Source organism: Heterocephalus glaber, unplaced genomic scaffold (genome assembly GCF_053883595.1).
Source record: "Heterocephalus glaber isolate CG9 unplaced genomic scaffold, H.glaber_assembly_v1.0 deba00001594, whole genome shotgun sequence".
Lineage (NCBI taxonomy): Eukaryota > Metazoa > Chordata > Mammalia > Rodentia > Bathyergidae > Heterocephalus > Heterocephalus glaber.
This window is the reverse complement of record NW_028258369.1, coordinates 1749210-1765460: the sequence shown is the minus strand read 5'-3', so window position 1 is coordinate 1765460 and position 16251 is coordinate 1749210. Positions and strand designations below refer to the sequence as shown.

The window sequence follows — 16251 nt, the reverse complement described above, 5'->3', positions numbered from 1 at the left end:
TAGATCAATGATTCTCTACATTTGCTGCACATTGGAATGACTTAGTGGTTTAAAAAAAAAAACATTTAAACAATACTCATGTCTGGAATCCCATCTCTAGCAACCTAATTTAATTGTTCTTCTGTAAGGCCCAATGTGTGTCAGCATTTATTAAAGCTTCCCAGATGATTTCATTGTGGAGGCAAGGTTGAAATTCTCTACTCCAGACTAAAATTATATCAGAAATTTGAGAAGCAGCAAAAAAAAATACTAGTTAATAAGAGTGGCTGGGCATGGTGGCACATAACTGTAATCTCAGAAGTCTAGGAGGCTAACGTGGGAGGACTGCAAGTTTGAGCTCAACGTAGACAAATTAGTGACTTACAGAGACCCTGTCTCAAAGCAAACGTTAAAAAAAAAGGGCTGGGGATGTAGCTCAGTGTGCCAAGATCATGCTGCTCCAATAGTTTTATATGTTATCTCATTTATTCCTCTCCAAAACAGGTAATGTGTGTGTTATACTATTTTTCTAATGAGGAAATTGAAATCCATCTAGGTTTCATAAGAGGACCAAATCACATGTCTTAAAAATGGTAAAATCTGTTCTTGTATTTGATTTTAGATTCTAGTCTTTTAACCTGTATATTACATTGTATTTTCCTAATATTTAGGTAAATTTTTGTTTGATTCTATAAATAGAGATGAGCATATTTTATATCTTACCCAAACACTATGAAAATTTGACTGGTAGAATATGATGATGATTCATAGTAAAGCATTAAGATAATCTTTCAGGTTTCATCTTGTGAGTTATATTGAAGCTAGGTATTATTAAATGAAATTCAGGCATTGGGAAAATGGTTTAATTTGAGGGAGAAGGGGAAGACAATAATTTGTATTTCTCATACTCAGAGTTTGAGGTTTCAACCTGTCATATGCACTTGAAAATTTTATCAGTCAATAATACACTTAGGCATAGATCTCAATAACAGAGGGTAGTTGTTGAATTAGTTAGTTATTGTGGTTGAATGTAAGGTACGGAGAATTATCCAGTGAGAAACTACCTGCCCTGAAAAACAAAGTGATCCTCAGATAGACTGAAAACCAGATTATCTGAAATTAAAGGCATGCTGAGGAAGGAATCAGCCAGACAACATAACAAGAAAAACCAGAGTGTGGTGTGACATGGACACAGAGAGTGCACATGTGTTCAAAAATGGAGTGAATACCTATGCCACTCCTGTGCAATGTTAAAAAATGTCACAAAGAAAGTTTACCTTTGAAAGGAGGTTGAAGAGAAAATGCAGGGCATTCAAATACTGTTATCACCCAAGAAGTTATATCTGAGCCCTGTGCAATGTGTTTTCACAAACTTGAGCTCGGGCTTGTTAATGCCTATATTACAAAGAAGCAGACACAAAAATTGAGCATTTGGCACATATTCATACATCGAGGACACAGAGAAGTGTGGTCATGAACTTGAATCTGTCTGGTTCTAAAACACTTGGCCTTTTCTGTTAGGATATATATATTTTTTTTTTTTGGTACCGGGGATCGAACTTGGGTCCTTGAGTTTGCGAAGCAGGCGGTGAAACCAGTGAGCTAAATCCCTGGCCGGTTAGGGCATTTATTAATGTGGTAAAATTTATGTAAACTAAAGCTTACCATTTTAATTTACCTTTGTATTATTTTTAAATAGATACAATTGTATATGTTATCATGAACAAAGTGATGCTAGTGATGCTTTGTCTACTTAGTTGTCATGTGGATTACCTCACATATTTAACGCTTTTGCGATATCACTTTATATGCACTAGTAGCATTTTTAAGAATACAAATATATTGTCAACCGTAGTCACCAGGTTGTACAACAAATCTCTCAAACTTATTCCTCCTATAACTGAAATTTTGTACCCTTTGACCAACATTTTCCTAGACTGACCCCCAAAATTCCAGCATCTGGTAACCATTCTACTCTCTTCTATGAAATCAATATTTTTTCATTCCACATATGAATGAGATCATGTGCCCTGCTTGTTTCACTTAATATTATGTCTTCCAGATTCATCCTTGCTCCCACAAATGACATCATTTTATTTTTTTAAGAGTGAATATCATATATATATATATATCCCATTTTTAATTCATTCATCCATTGTTGTATACTTAGGTTGATTCTATATCTTGGCTATTGTCAATAATGCTTCAATATACAAAAGAGTCCACATATTTCTTTGACATAACTAATTTCATTACTTCTGGGTATATGCCCAGTAGTGGGACTACTGGATCATATGCTAGTTTATTTTTAATATTTTGGAAATCTCCATGCTGTTTTGCATAATGGCTGTAGTAATTTACATTCCCAGCAAGAGTATGTGAGGTTTCCATTTTCTTCACATCCTTCTCAACATTTTTTTCTTTTGATTTTGATAATAGTCACTCAAGCAGTTGTGAGAAGGAATCTCATTATGATTTTAATTTTCATTACCCTGATGATTAGTGATGTTGGCCATTTATTCATATGCTTTTTGACCTTTTCTGTGTCTTCTTTTGATAAATACCTACTTAGTTCCCTTCCTCACTTATTAATTGTTTATTTGTTACCTTATAGAATTGAATTTTATATATGTGGATATTAGCCTGTTATCAGGTATATAGTTTGCCAAACATTTTCTTCCATTCTATAAGCTTATTTTTCACACTGTTGATTATTTTCTTTGCTGTGAAAAGCGTTCAAGTTTTATTTAATCTCGTTTTTCTATTTTTCCATTTGTTTTCTACTTTTGGGGTGATATTTGAAAAATTATTGCTCAAAACAATGTCATGGAGATTTTCTCCTAATAATTTTCAAGCTTGCATTACAGTTCTTAATGAGTTTTAGTTAATTTTTGTATGTGGCGAGAGTAAAGGGTCTAATATTCTTCTGCACATGGAAGTCCAGTGTTCCCAGCATCATTTATTGAAGAGACTGTCTTTTCTTCATATTTTCAGCAGCTTTGTTGAAAATCAGTTGGCTGTAAATGCACAGGTTAATTTCTGGGCTCTCTCCTATCCTACGGATCTGTGTGCTCATTTTTGTGCCAATACCATACTGTTTTCATTACTATATAGCTTTGTTGTAAATTTTGAAGTCAGGTAGCAAGATGTCTCCAGCTTTGTTCTTTCTGGCAAAGATTATTTTGGGTATTGAAGTTTGTAAGTCCATATTAATTTTAGAATTATTTTCCTATTTTGTGAAGAATATCTTTGCTATTTTGTTAGAAATTGCAATGAGTCTGTACACTGCTTTAAGTAGTATGAGTGCTTTAACAATATGAATTAGTCCAATCTGGGAACACAACATAATTTCCATTTCTTTACGTCTGTTTTAATTTCTTTCATCAGTGTTCTATAGTTTTCAGTTTAGATATTTTTGCCTACTCGGTTCGGTTTATTCCTAAGTATTTTATTTTACTTTGTGTTATCTATTATAAATGACACTTTTAAAGATTTTCTTGCTCACACACTTTTCTCTGTATATAAGATAAATTTTATTTATTTTTGTTCTAATCTATTTTTTCCTCCTAACATGGGGTTAGTTTTTTCTGGTTTCTTGAGGTACAATGTTAGGTTGTTTCTCTCTCTCTCTTTCTTCTCTCTCTCCTCTCCTTCTCTTTCACTGGAGGCATCTATTGGTATAAACTTCCCTCTTAGAACTAATTTTCACATACCCTATAGGGTTTGCCACTTCATGCTTCCATTTCACTTTGTATCTGAATCTTTTAAATTTCCTTTTCACATCTTCATGGACCCTTGGTTGTTCAGAAGTATGTGATTTAAATTCTATTTTTTTGTGAATTTTCCAAAGTTTTTCTTCCTATTGATTTCTTGTTTTATATCATCATCACCAGAAAAATATTTCATATGATTTAAATCTCCCCAAATTTTCTATGATTTGTTTTCTGCCCTAACATATCATCTGCCCTGAAACATATTCCTGTTCCAATTGAGGAGAATATGCCTTTGAACTATTTTAAATTGCACAATCTAGAGGATTTTAGTATATTCAAAATGCTGGGCTACCATAACCACTTTTTGACTCCAGAACATTTTCTTTGCCTGAAAGAAAAGCCCTCTACTCATTAAATAGTCACTACCCATTGACCCTTCCCTCCAGCCTCCGACAAATGTATTTTAGGTCTCTATGGATTTGCTTATTTTGAATATTTCATATAAATGAATTATTCATACAATATGTGCCCTCTTATTTCTGGCTTCTTTCACTTAGCATAATGCATTCAAAGTGCATTTGTGTTTTAGCATGTATTGATATTTCATTCTTTTATGGCTGAATAATATATTGTTTGATTATATAAACACTGTGTTTATCCATTCATCTGTTGATGGACATTTGGGTTGGTTCTATTTTTTGGCTATTATGAATAAAGCTGCCGTGAACATTAGTGTACATATTTTTCAGTGAACATTTGTTTCTAATTCTCTTGGTTATATGCCTAAAAGTTGAATTCCTGGGTCATATGGTAGCTCTATGTTTAACTTTTTGGGGGAACTGCCAGAACATTTTCTAAAGCAGCTGTACCATTTTCTAATCTCACCAGCAATATATGTGAATTTCAGTTTTTCCATATTCCTGCTAGCACTTGTTATTTTCCATTGTTTGGATCATAGCCATCTTAGTGTACACGAAGTGGTATCTCAGTGTGTGTATCATTCAGTGTTTACTAGAGAAACATACGTAATACAAGATATACAAATATATAAGAATTTACAAGACTGGCTTACAATAGCAAACTACAGAGTCAGATGAAAGAGTCCAGAGGGTCTGTCTGCACATTGGAGCCTGAAGGATCCAGTGGAAGATTTGGAGCTCACTACAGTGTCCAGTTCAAGTCTGCATCAGGAGGCTGATGGTCTGCGATGGAAGGCTGAAGAGACTATGCCAGAAGGTTGAAGATTCTAAACCAGAAGCTAAAGAGTCTGTGATGAATGCCAGGAGATGACGTTCAAGGTGACGGTGAAGACTGGAGCTCCTCTGAAGAAAGAGAGCAGGTCCCTCTTTCTTCATTTCCCCTTTATACCACCCAGGTGACAAATCTCTGAGCCAATTTAGTTGAGCTTCTCTTACTCAAGTTAACACAATGGATCAACCATTACATTGTGCTTTTGATTTGCATCTCTGTAATGATTAATAATGTTGACTATCTTTCCTGACACTTGTTAGTCATTTGTATATCTCCTGTAGAGAAATGCCTGCTCAAATCCTATGTCATTTTGAAACATCCTAATACTTTTAAAATCACATTTTATTTATTGACATAACAAAATGCCCCAGTTTCACCTTATGCAGTGGTACCTGGGTTCAAGAATGCTTTTCTTTACAAATGATTTGGTTCACAAACAGAAGCATTTGGCAAAATTTTGTTTTGTTTACAAACTCTGTATCTGGGGATGAACATGACTGAGGCCATCTTACCTGCATGAACATAAACATGGACATCTTTTCCAGAATCATGGAAAAAATTAAGTTCATGAACTGATGTACCACTGGACTTCACCTGCCCCAGATTAAGAATAAGGAACTTCTCCAAGGATCCTCAGTTCTGTGTGGTGGAGAAAATTATTTAGAAGTAATAAATTCTTCTCAATATGCTTAGAATATCATGGCATCTAAAGGTTTTCAATGAACAGAGATAGAATTTTTAAAACCATGGTGCAAACTGATACCTCTTACTCAAATGCAGTGTCACAGGATTTTTCCTCACTTTTCCTTATTTCACACTTGTGTCATTCTTTTTTTTTTCTGCAATGATAACCTTGGTTCTTATAATGTTTGTATATTTAGTAAATTTCTCTATTCTACAGTAAACACAAAGTAGTTGCAGGTTCACCATACAAATACCACTATTAACAAAAAGCATATGAAGTTTAAGGGTTTTTTAACCATATTTCTCATTTTTCAACTATAAAGCACTGAATTTGTACAAGACATTTCTCAAAGAAGTAAAAGCAGCAAATAAATATATGAAAAAATGTTCAACATCACTGGTCATTCGAGAGATGCAGATGAAAACAACACTGAGATTCCACCTCACCCCACAAAGAATGGCTGCTATCAAGAAATCAACAAATAACAAATGCTGGCACAGGTGTGGAGAGAAAGGAACCCTTCTCTATTGTTGGTGGGAGTGCAGAGTGGTGTAACCACTGTGGAAATCAGTATGGAGATACCTCAAAGAACTAGGACTAGAGTTCCCATTTGACCCAGCTATTCCCCTACTGGGGATCTTCCCAAAAGAATTAAAAGAATCATACCACAATGAAATATATGCACCGATGTTTATAGTGGCACAGTTTGTAATAGCTAAAGCTTGGAAATAGCCCAAGTGCCCATCAACTGGAGACTGGATAAAGATGTGTGTTTTTTTTTTTAATAAAATGGAGTATGACTCAGCCATAAAGACCAGAAACTAGAGACATTTGTAGCTAAGTGGATGCATATTGAGCCCAAACTCATAAGTGAAATAAATTGGACACACATGTGTAAATACCATAGTTTCTCTAGTGTGAGAAACTGAAAGTGTAAATAAGGGTTAAAATGATTAAAACGAATAATTGATAATTTGAAATAGGAAGAAAAGGTCCAAAGGGGTAGGGGTGGTGGGAGGGGAAGGGGAAAGCAAAGAAGGGAAACGAAAAATTATGAGAAAAGAAAAAAAATGGAAATGAAATCTATGTAAATAGGGAAGGGTGGAGGGGGTGAATGGCGCACAGGTAATTGGGAAAAAAATAAGAACCAAGATACATCATGTACAGGTACAAACACCCAATGATAAATGTAAACGTATTGTATACCTAAAATGTACCAATAAAAGAATTTAAAAAAAATTTACTTTAAATAATTTCTGTCTTTTGTTCTCAATGTGATGTGTTATCAATCTCTTGGATTTTATTTTATTTTAGATTGGATTCTTTTGTTATTCTTAGAGCTCTTTATTTAATTTCAGTTTTTGGACAATCTTGTTTTTCCTTAAAAATAGGCTCTCAAGTGTCACTGCCTGCCCCACAAGCACAAGGTCCTGAGTTTGATCCCCAGTACCAAAAAAAAAGTCTCTAAAAAGCTTTCAAAAAATTGACAGTGATCAAAACAAAGGATCAAAAAATGATTAAAACATCATCCTATGGTTCAACATTCATAAATCAATAAATGTAATATACCATATTAACAGAGTCAAGGACAAAAACCATATGATCATCTCAATAGATGCAGAAAAGGCACTCGACAAAATCCAGCACCCATTCATGATAAAAACCCTACAGAAAGTTGGAATAGAAGGTCTTTACCTTAACCTGATTAAGGCTATCTATGAAAAACCAATAGCCAACATCATACTAAATGGTCAAAAACTGAAAACTTTCACGCTAAATTCAGGAACAAGACAAGGATGCCCACTAGCACCACTCCTGTTCAATATAGTTCTGGAAACATTAGCCACAGCAATTAGGAAAGAGAGAGAAATAAAAGGAATAAAGATAGGAAAAGAAGAAGTTAAACTGTCATTATTTGCTGACGATATGATACTTTACATAGAAAACCCAAAAAACTCCACCAGAAGACTTCTAGACTTAATTGACAGATTCAGTAGAGTAGCTGGATACAAGGTCAACACTCAAAAAACAATAGCCTTCTTGTACACAAATAACAGACTCACTGAGAGAGAAATTAGGGAAACAATTCCTTTTACAATAGCATCCAAAAAAATGAAATATCTAGGAATCAATCCAACAAAGGAAGCAAAAGACCTCTACACTAAAAACTACAGCACTCTGAAAAAAGAGATAGAAGAGGATACAAAAAAATGGAAAGACATCCCTTGGTCCTGGGTAGGAAGAACCAATATAGTGAAAATGGCCATACTTCCAAAACTACTATATAGATTCAATGCAATGCCAATTGAAATTCCAACAATATACTTCACAGAACTAGAGAAAAAAATCCAAAAATTCATTTGGAACCATGAGACCTAGAATAGCTAAAGCAATTCTAAGCAACAGAGACATGGCTGGGGGTATCACAATCCCCAACTTGAAACTATACTACAAGATACTGTAATAAAATCAGCATGGTACTGGCAAAGGAACAGACCTGAGAATCAGTGGAATAGATTAGAAGATCCAGAAACAACTCCAGACATGCTCAGCCACCTCATCTTTGACAAAGAAGCCAACCAACATCATTGGAGGAAAGATAGCCTGTTTAATAAATGTTGTTGGAAAAACTGGATTTCAAGCTGCCAAAGATTAAAACTAGACCCATACCTATCACCATTCACTAAACTAAGATCGAAGTGGATTAAAGATATAAATATTAAGACAGAAACACTAAACTTGCTGGAAGATAAGTTAGGTAGAACTCTTGAAGACATTCGCATAGGAAAAGACTTCATGAACGAAACCTCAGCAGCACGGGAACTAGTAGAAAGAATCAGCAACTGGGATCTCATCTTATTAAAAAGCTTCTGCACTGCAAAAGAAACCACCAACAGAGCTAACAGACAACCTACAATATGGGAAAATACTTTTAGCAGCTGTACCTCAGACAAAGGACTACTATCTAGAATATATAAAGAAGTGAAAAAAATCAGACCCCCCAAATTCAAAGACCCAATTCAAAAATGGGCATCTGAAATGAATAGACATTTCTCAGACAAAGAAGTAAAAGCAGCAAATAAATATATGAAAAAATGTTCAACATCACTTGTCATTCAAGAGATGCAGATGAAAATAACACTGAGATTCCACCTCACCCCACAAAGAATGGCTGCTATCAAGAAATCAACAAATAACAAATGCTGGCGGGGTTGTGGGGAGAAAGGAACCCTTCTCCATTGTTGGTGGGAGTGCAGACTGGTGTAACCACTGTGGATGTCAGTATGGAGATACCTCAAAGTACTAGGACTAGAGATCCTATTTGACCCAGCTATTCCCCTGCTGGGTATCTTCCCCAAAGAATTAAAAAAATCATACCACAGTGATATATGTGCACCCATGGTCATAGCATCACAGTTTATAATAGCTAAAGCTTGGAAACAACCCAAGTGCCCATCAACTGGAAACTGGATAAAGAAAATGTGTTTTTTTAATAAAATGGAGTACTACTCAGCCATAAAGAATGAAAAACTACAGTCATTTATAGCTAAATGGATGCATATCGAGGCCGTACTCTTAAGTGAAATAAATAGGACACACATGTGTAAATAATGAATAGTTTCACTAGTGTGAGAAACTCATAGTGTAAACATGGGTTAAAATGATTAAAATGAATAATTGATAATTTGAAATAGGAAAAAAGGTCCAAAGATGAAGGAGTGAAGGGAGAGGAGGGGGAAAGGAAAAGAGGGATAGGAATAACTATGAGAAAAGAAAAAAAAAATGGAAATGAAATCTATGTAAATAGGGAAGGGTGGAGGGGGTGAAGGGCGCACAGGTAATGGGGAAAAAATAAGAACCAAGATACATCATGTACAGGTACAAACACCCAATGATAAATGTAAATGAATTGTATACCTAAAATGTATCAATAAAATTTAAAAACAACAACAACAAAAAATGTCTTCCTAGTTTAGACTAGTAACATAAATACCTGTCATGCCATTTTGGAAACATAAAAGGGCAAGTCTGATTGGTGCATTGTTACAGTTTACTTAGAATTTAAAAAATCTTGAATTGCAAACCTCAGTAGGTTTTAGATGGATTTTAAAATTTGACTCCTTTTTGCTTTACCAGGTATGATGATGGACAAATTGTTATAAAATAGAGTGATGAGTCTCAACTTTGAATAATTCATTAGAATTACATGGGATGAGTAAAAGCCAGAGCCAGAACCCAGACTAATTAAATCAAAATTTTTGGATTGTGGTACCCAAATATCAGTTTATATTTTTATATTTTGTTTTTAATTGATTCATAATTGTATATATTTATGGAGTATGGTGTGATGATTTGATGCGTGTATACAATGCATAGTGATCAAATTCTACTAAGTAGCATTTCCATCTAAATAGTAATGGTATTAAAATGCATCAATAGTTTAATTTTAAAAAGTCAAAACAAAATAATTGCATAAGTGCCATTCTTGGCACTTATTAGTTTTGCAGAGTCCAGAGCCTATAAATACTTTTGAAATCCTCTTGCCTTTTCTTCTCTCCATCTATCCAAAAATTTCACCTTGAGATGCTAGAGGATGCTCACAAAGTTATCATAAACAGATAGAGCCATTTAGGTGAGTGCAATGGCACTTGCCTATAATCTCAGCTACTGGCCAAGGTGAAGCTAGAAGGTCATAAATTGAAGCCCAGCCTGGGCAATAAAAAGGGAATCCATCCAAAACAAACAAACAAACAAACAAATGCCATAAACTTTCATTGATAATGCTACAGTGCTCCAAAGGATAAGGAGAGTAAGGAAGATGGAGTGAGAAGAGAAGGGTAAATGGAAAGGAGCAAAAGTTGCTTTAGAAACTTCTCTTTGTCCTTGAAAAGGGATGTCAAGTTTGAGAATCCCTAGCTAGGAAAAATCTTTTCTTCCTCCATCAGTACTTGCCTTCTTTTACCTTTAACAATAGATGTCTACGTATTGTTAGGCCAACAGCTGAATCAACTAATTGACTGTGATGTGGGATCAAGGCAACAATATCAGCCAAGCAAAAATGGGAATTGGGAAAGATCTCTACATCTTCCCTTAAGAAAAAAGGAAGGGGGGGGGGACAAGTACTCACATCAAAACAATTAGATTATTCAAACATTCTCAGATTTAATTATAAAAGCTGTCTTCTTTTAATATTGGTTCTGTCATGTTTCTTTGCCCTTAGGAAAGTGTCTTAACCTCTCCGCTCTTCAATTTCCACTCTATAACATGAGAAGTATATTTAGTTCACTTTATAAGTAAAATCTTTGGAGGGGCCTGAGAAAGGAGACTAATTTAAGGCCCTCTAATTGTATACTAACTGAATTCACATGCATAGTTTAAGCACACTATCTAGTTTAGTCTTCCCAGAAATCTTTAAGAGATGTCCAAACATATATAGATAAGGACTATGAAGCAGAACATTAAGAGATTTGTCTAAATTCACATACACAGGAAATGGCAGAAATACTTTTTCTCCCCATGGGATTTACAGGACTGAATATACTGGGTAGCTTATTGATCTTTACTAATACTTTGGTTTTGAAAATATTGTACAGTATTGCTTAAATTCTTTCTGTAATTCAGGCATCAGCTGTGTGTGCATTTTTCTGGAGGAAAGTTTCTGAGAATATGCAAAGCACAACTTTGGTTAACAGGGGACGGAAACTAAACTGGTAGGCATTTGTCAGGTCATTGTTTAGGAACATTTTTTCTTACACCCAGTGGAGTTTCTTCACTGCCTACAAGAGTTCCTTGCTTCAAATCAGCAGTTTTCCTTTCAGAATTCAAATTTAACAATTTTCTCCCTTTGAATATTGTCTCTCTTTCCTTCCCAGTTTCTGTTCCATAGCAATAAATATGAATAAGAGAAACTAAAAGTATACAGTAAATTCCAGTTGGCATTTTTGCCATTTTAATTTTTACCTGGGGAGGAAAATAGCGGAATTTATCAGCTCAACATACAGTTTTTAAAAGTATATTTATATATAATGTTACACTTTAAAATAATTTGTAAATTTTTTATTAAAATTCATTTTAATTAGGTAACATCCCCTATAAAAATTAACAATTTAAAAAAAGATTTAAATCCAATTTGACTACCGCATTGTTATTATTTTACTTTATGACCTGCTTCCTATTTTTTTGTCATTAAGTTTATTGGTACATTTTAGGTATACAATACATTTAGATTTATCATTGGGATCTTGTACCTGTACATGATGTATCTTGGTTCTTATTTTTTCCCCATTCCCTGCCCTCCCTCAACCCCTCAACCCTTCTCTATTTACAAAGACTTTGTTTCCATCTTTTTCCTTTTCTCATATTTTTTCTTTTCCCTTCTTTCCTTTCCCCTACCCTTCCCAGTTCCCCTACTCCTTTAGACCTTTTCTTCCTATTTCACATTATCAATTATACCATTTGAACCTTATTTACATCTTTAGCTCCTCACACCAGAGAAGCTATTCGGTATTTACACGTGTGTCCTCTTTATTATTTTTTGAATGGTACCAAAAGTTTATCTCCAAATTGAGGGGTGAGGGGGTAAGGGAAATAGTAGCTCTGCAGAGCAAACTTGCGCCAAACAGAGAGGAAAGTATGAAAGGAAAAGGAAAAGTACACTCTGGTCTAGAAGACACAGAGAGGGCTATCACGAAGAGTCACAAGAATGTGTCCCCTGTGGTATCTGTGTCCTTATATGTAGTCCACGTCTTGTGGGAGCCCATGAATTTATGATTGTAAATAGGCTCATTCAAATAAAGATATAGAAAACAATCGTTTAGCAAAGTTTTTGTGTAATTAATCCCAAAAGAAGTCAGGTCTTTTGTTGTTGTTGTTTGGTACCGGGAATCGAACTCATAACCCCGCGCTTGCCAGGCAGGAGTGGCGCCACTGAGCTACATCCCTTGCCCAAGAAGCCAGTTTTCAGAACTGACAGGGCAAACACAGCCACAATATGTATTTAAAGGAAAAAAAATTATTGAATTGCCAAACTTACCCAGTTTACTTGAACCGTATTATGCTAGAAAAGATCAAACTTCTCACAAGATTATGATATTAATAAAGATCACAGAACATACTGTCAGAGGTCAACATAATAAAATATTGTTTTGTTAAGTATTTCAGATTTAGGCAGGCGGGAAAATGGCAGACGGAAAGGCGGGAGAGGAGAAGCCTGAGAAGCCGAAGCGATCTGGAGCCGCCGGAGTAATGGAGGGGAAAGTTCCAGTCAAGAAGCTGCAGACCTCCCAACAAAGTCTACAAAGATCTCCAAGTTTGGATTTGCCATAGGTAGTCAGACAACAAAGAAAGCATCAGCTATATCCATCAAACTTGGATCAAATAAGCCTAAAGAAAGTGTTCCAACTCTTGCTCCAAAATCCCTCTCAGTGGCAGCAGCTTTTAATGAAGATGAAGATAGTGACCCAGAGGAAATGCCTCCAGCAGCAAAGATGAGGATGAAGAATATTGGAAGGGATACATCAACATCAGCAGGACCAAACTCTTTCAATAAAGGAAAGCATGGGCTTTCTGATAACCAGAAGCTATGGGAATGAAATATAAAATCTCATCTTGGAAATGTCCATGACCAAGACAATCAAATGATGTGTTTTGAATTGGGGTGTGGGGAGGGTGTAAAGTTAAAAGGAACAGTTTCCTTTTTTAAAATGGTATAAGACTATCTTTGGAGCCGCTTTTTCTTTTTCTTTTTCATTTTTCTAAAGATTGAGTGGTACACTAATAAGTGAGAGTTTGAAATTAGAGGTAATTTATGTTTTATATACAGATTTCAAGACATTTGCTAATTTTGTAGTTTCATGTGATTAGTTCCCAAAGGTTACAGATAATAAAGAAATCAGAAATGGTACCTTTTTAAGAATTGCATACTTTTTTAGACACAACTATTAGCACATTAAGAGGGAAGCAAAAAATAACTGTCTATTTAAAACTGTCAGGAGTTACTCCTAAATTAACTCCCTCATTACCTAAACTGACTGTCTGGCTCCCAGGAACAGCCTTATGGAGAAAGGGGGAGTATTGTATTGAAAGGAAAATGTTTCTGGACTATTGACTGAAAGTAAATTTAGATAAAATAGTTTTTTTTTCCTTATGGGCATTTGTTTTGTTATCATATTATTAGGTATTGCATTGCTATCAGTGGATACAGATGCTTAGCTCTTTTACTAAAAATACCTTTTAAAAAAAATTTCTATGTGAAGTATTGTATTTGAAATAGCCCGTTTCACTTTAGTGGTCTTGTCTACCTTCATTAGTCTTCAAAGAACAGCCATTTGCTACCAAAGTAAATCAGTATTTTGAATGTTCTTCTCTTGGTTTTTGTTTGTTTATTAGCTAATTCTTGTAAGCATTTCAACCAGAACTTGAGGCAAATCATAAGGAAGTTGTTTCTTTTAAAATAAAAACCACATCAAAAATTTAAATGTACATACTGATTAAATATTTGGCTGATTTTTAGTTTTTAAAAAGTATAAACACCAAAAAAAATTTAACATTGTAGAAGATGGAAGAAATAAGATGCATTTTCTGTAACCTTGTCTACACATTTACATTGCTAAGTTGTTAAATCCAATTTGAATTGAACTCACTACAGGATTTCTTATTAGAACAATTATATTGTTTATTTTAAGTGTATACATACTGCCCAGTGGCCTGGGCATATTGTAGGTACTGAAAATGAAAGAAAATGCATCTTCAAACACATTTTATAGAATTGTTCATCATATATACTGTTAGATTTGTGTACTGTAGGGTGTTTTGTTTTGTATTTTTGTATTGTATATGGACTTTTTTAAAGTGACACTTAAACACATCTTTGAAAGCATAGTCACAGACAAAAGGAAAATGATAACAGTGATTTCCTTCAGAATGCCTACAATGTTAAATTTGGAGGCAGCTTCAGACTATTTTATTGGTGGTAGTTACTTGCTGATCTTTTTTAATAAGTAACTCCACAGAAGAAACCTGTGCGTATGCCTACAAAGTTGTTCTTTTGCATTACAGTTTAGATTAAGCCTCAAGTAAAACAATGGAAATGTATATAGAACTATTAGTTCTTACATGATTTAATTATACCAAGATACATGAATTTAACATTAACTTTACTTTTATGTAGACAAACTGTTCATTTTTGTCCATTTTACTGTTTGTTAAAATAACATCCCTCTCCTACATACTCTTTTCTTGACCCAAATGAAATACTAAACTAAGGTCAAGATGAGGAGAGAAATGACTGAGATGAATGTCTTTACTAAAATAACCAATACATTTTGTCAAACTCAAAAAAAAAAGTATTTCAGATTTATAAGAAATATTCAAAAATTTATTATCCTGAGGATTAGAATCAGGGTCACCTTGCTATTATTATCATCATTATCATTATTTATTATGGTAATTAAGTGCTTACCAATGTTGCAAGAAAGGCATACTCTCATTTTTTGCTTTTATAACATTTCTAAGAATATGTAGGTATTTCATACCAATGATATCGTATCAGGCATTTCAATTTGCACACTCTTGTCTTCATTGAACAATACTCTTGAAAGCTTTATATATCTGGCCATTAAGATTTTATTTTTTTGTTTAATTTTCTCACACTATTCTATAACATGAACATATCATTATTTTTCATTCCTCTCGGTGGGAACTTAGGTTGTTCACAGTAGGTTGTTGCTGATTTTTACTTATAAATTACACATCTTTTTAGACATGGTCATATACTCATGTATAAATTTTTCTTTAGAGAAGACACTAAAACAGTTGAATTGCAGGGAAATTTTTCTTCCTTCCTGACAAAACGCCTCTATAATGGCTGTATCATTTTCTATTTCTGCACCTGTATCTTGAGTACCAATGAAAAGTCACAATGCTCACAGGTTGGCATCTTCAAATTTAAATTCCCTCTAGTATGACTGTGGGATTATGGGCTTGTTTCTTCCACATAGGGACTGTTCATTTAACATCTACTTTTCCACACCTATTATTTTCCTTGCCTTCCCTAGTTATATAAGCTTTCTATTGTTAAATCAAAGTACCAAAAACTTATTGTTTTAAAATAATGCAGATGTAGTATCTTATAGATTTGGAGGTCAGACATACAAAATGAGTTTTCTTAATTTTTTATTTAATTTTATTAGTACATATTTGCAGTACATAATGATTATAATTATGATGGAGAGTTACAGCATTCACATAAACACATCTTAATTCTTTTTTGTCCCCTGGTCCTCTCATCCCTCCCTGCTATTTCCAACTCTTGGTCCCTTTTCCACTTGAAAAACCTCTATTTCCTTTTTTCTTCAAGTTGTTTTCATACCCTTTCCCTCTCCTCCCTCCCTCCACACTCCACTTCTCGTTTACCCTTCCTATCTTAAAAGGATTTCCCCTCTTCTTAGTATCTATCTTTTATTTTGCTTTTTATTTATATTTTTTGATTTCTCATATAAAAGAAACCATATAATATTTAAGATTATATGTCTGATTTATTTCACTTAAAGTTATAGTCCCAAGGAGCATCCCTTTACCTACGAATGTCTCAAGTTTAACTTTCTGTATTCCTTCTAGAAGTTC

The 16251-nt window shown here is 34.3% G+C and overlaps 1 pseudogene across 1 annotated transcript in view; it reads left to right on the top strand.

Moving 5' to 3' along the window:
* LOC110344466 (PEST proteolytic signal-containing nuclear protein pseudogene) overlaps positions 1-13531 on the top strand; it is a 120571-nt pseudogene extending 107040 nt beyond the window's left edge. Inside the window, exon 3 of the transcript XR_015444091.1 lies at positions 12782-13531. The product of XR_015444091.1 is annotated as a PEST proteolytic signal-containing nuclear protein pseudogene (transcript). The remainder of the gene's footprint in view (positions 1-12781) is intronic.
* The last annotated feature ends 2720 nt before the right edge of the window (positions 13532-16251 follow it).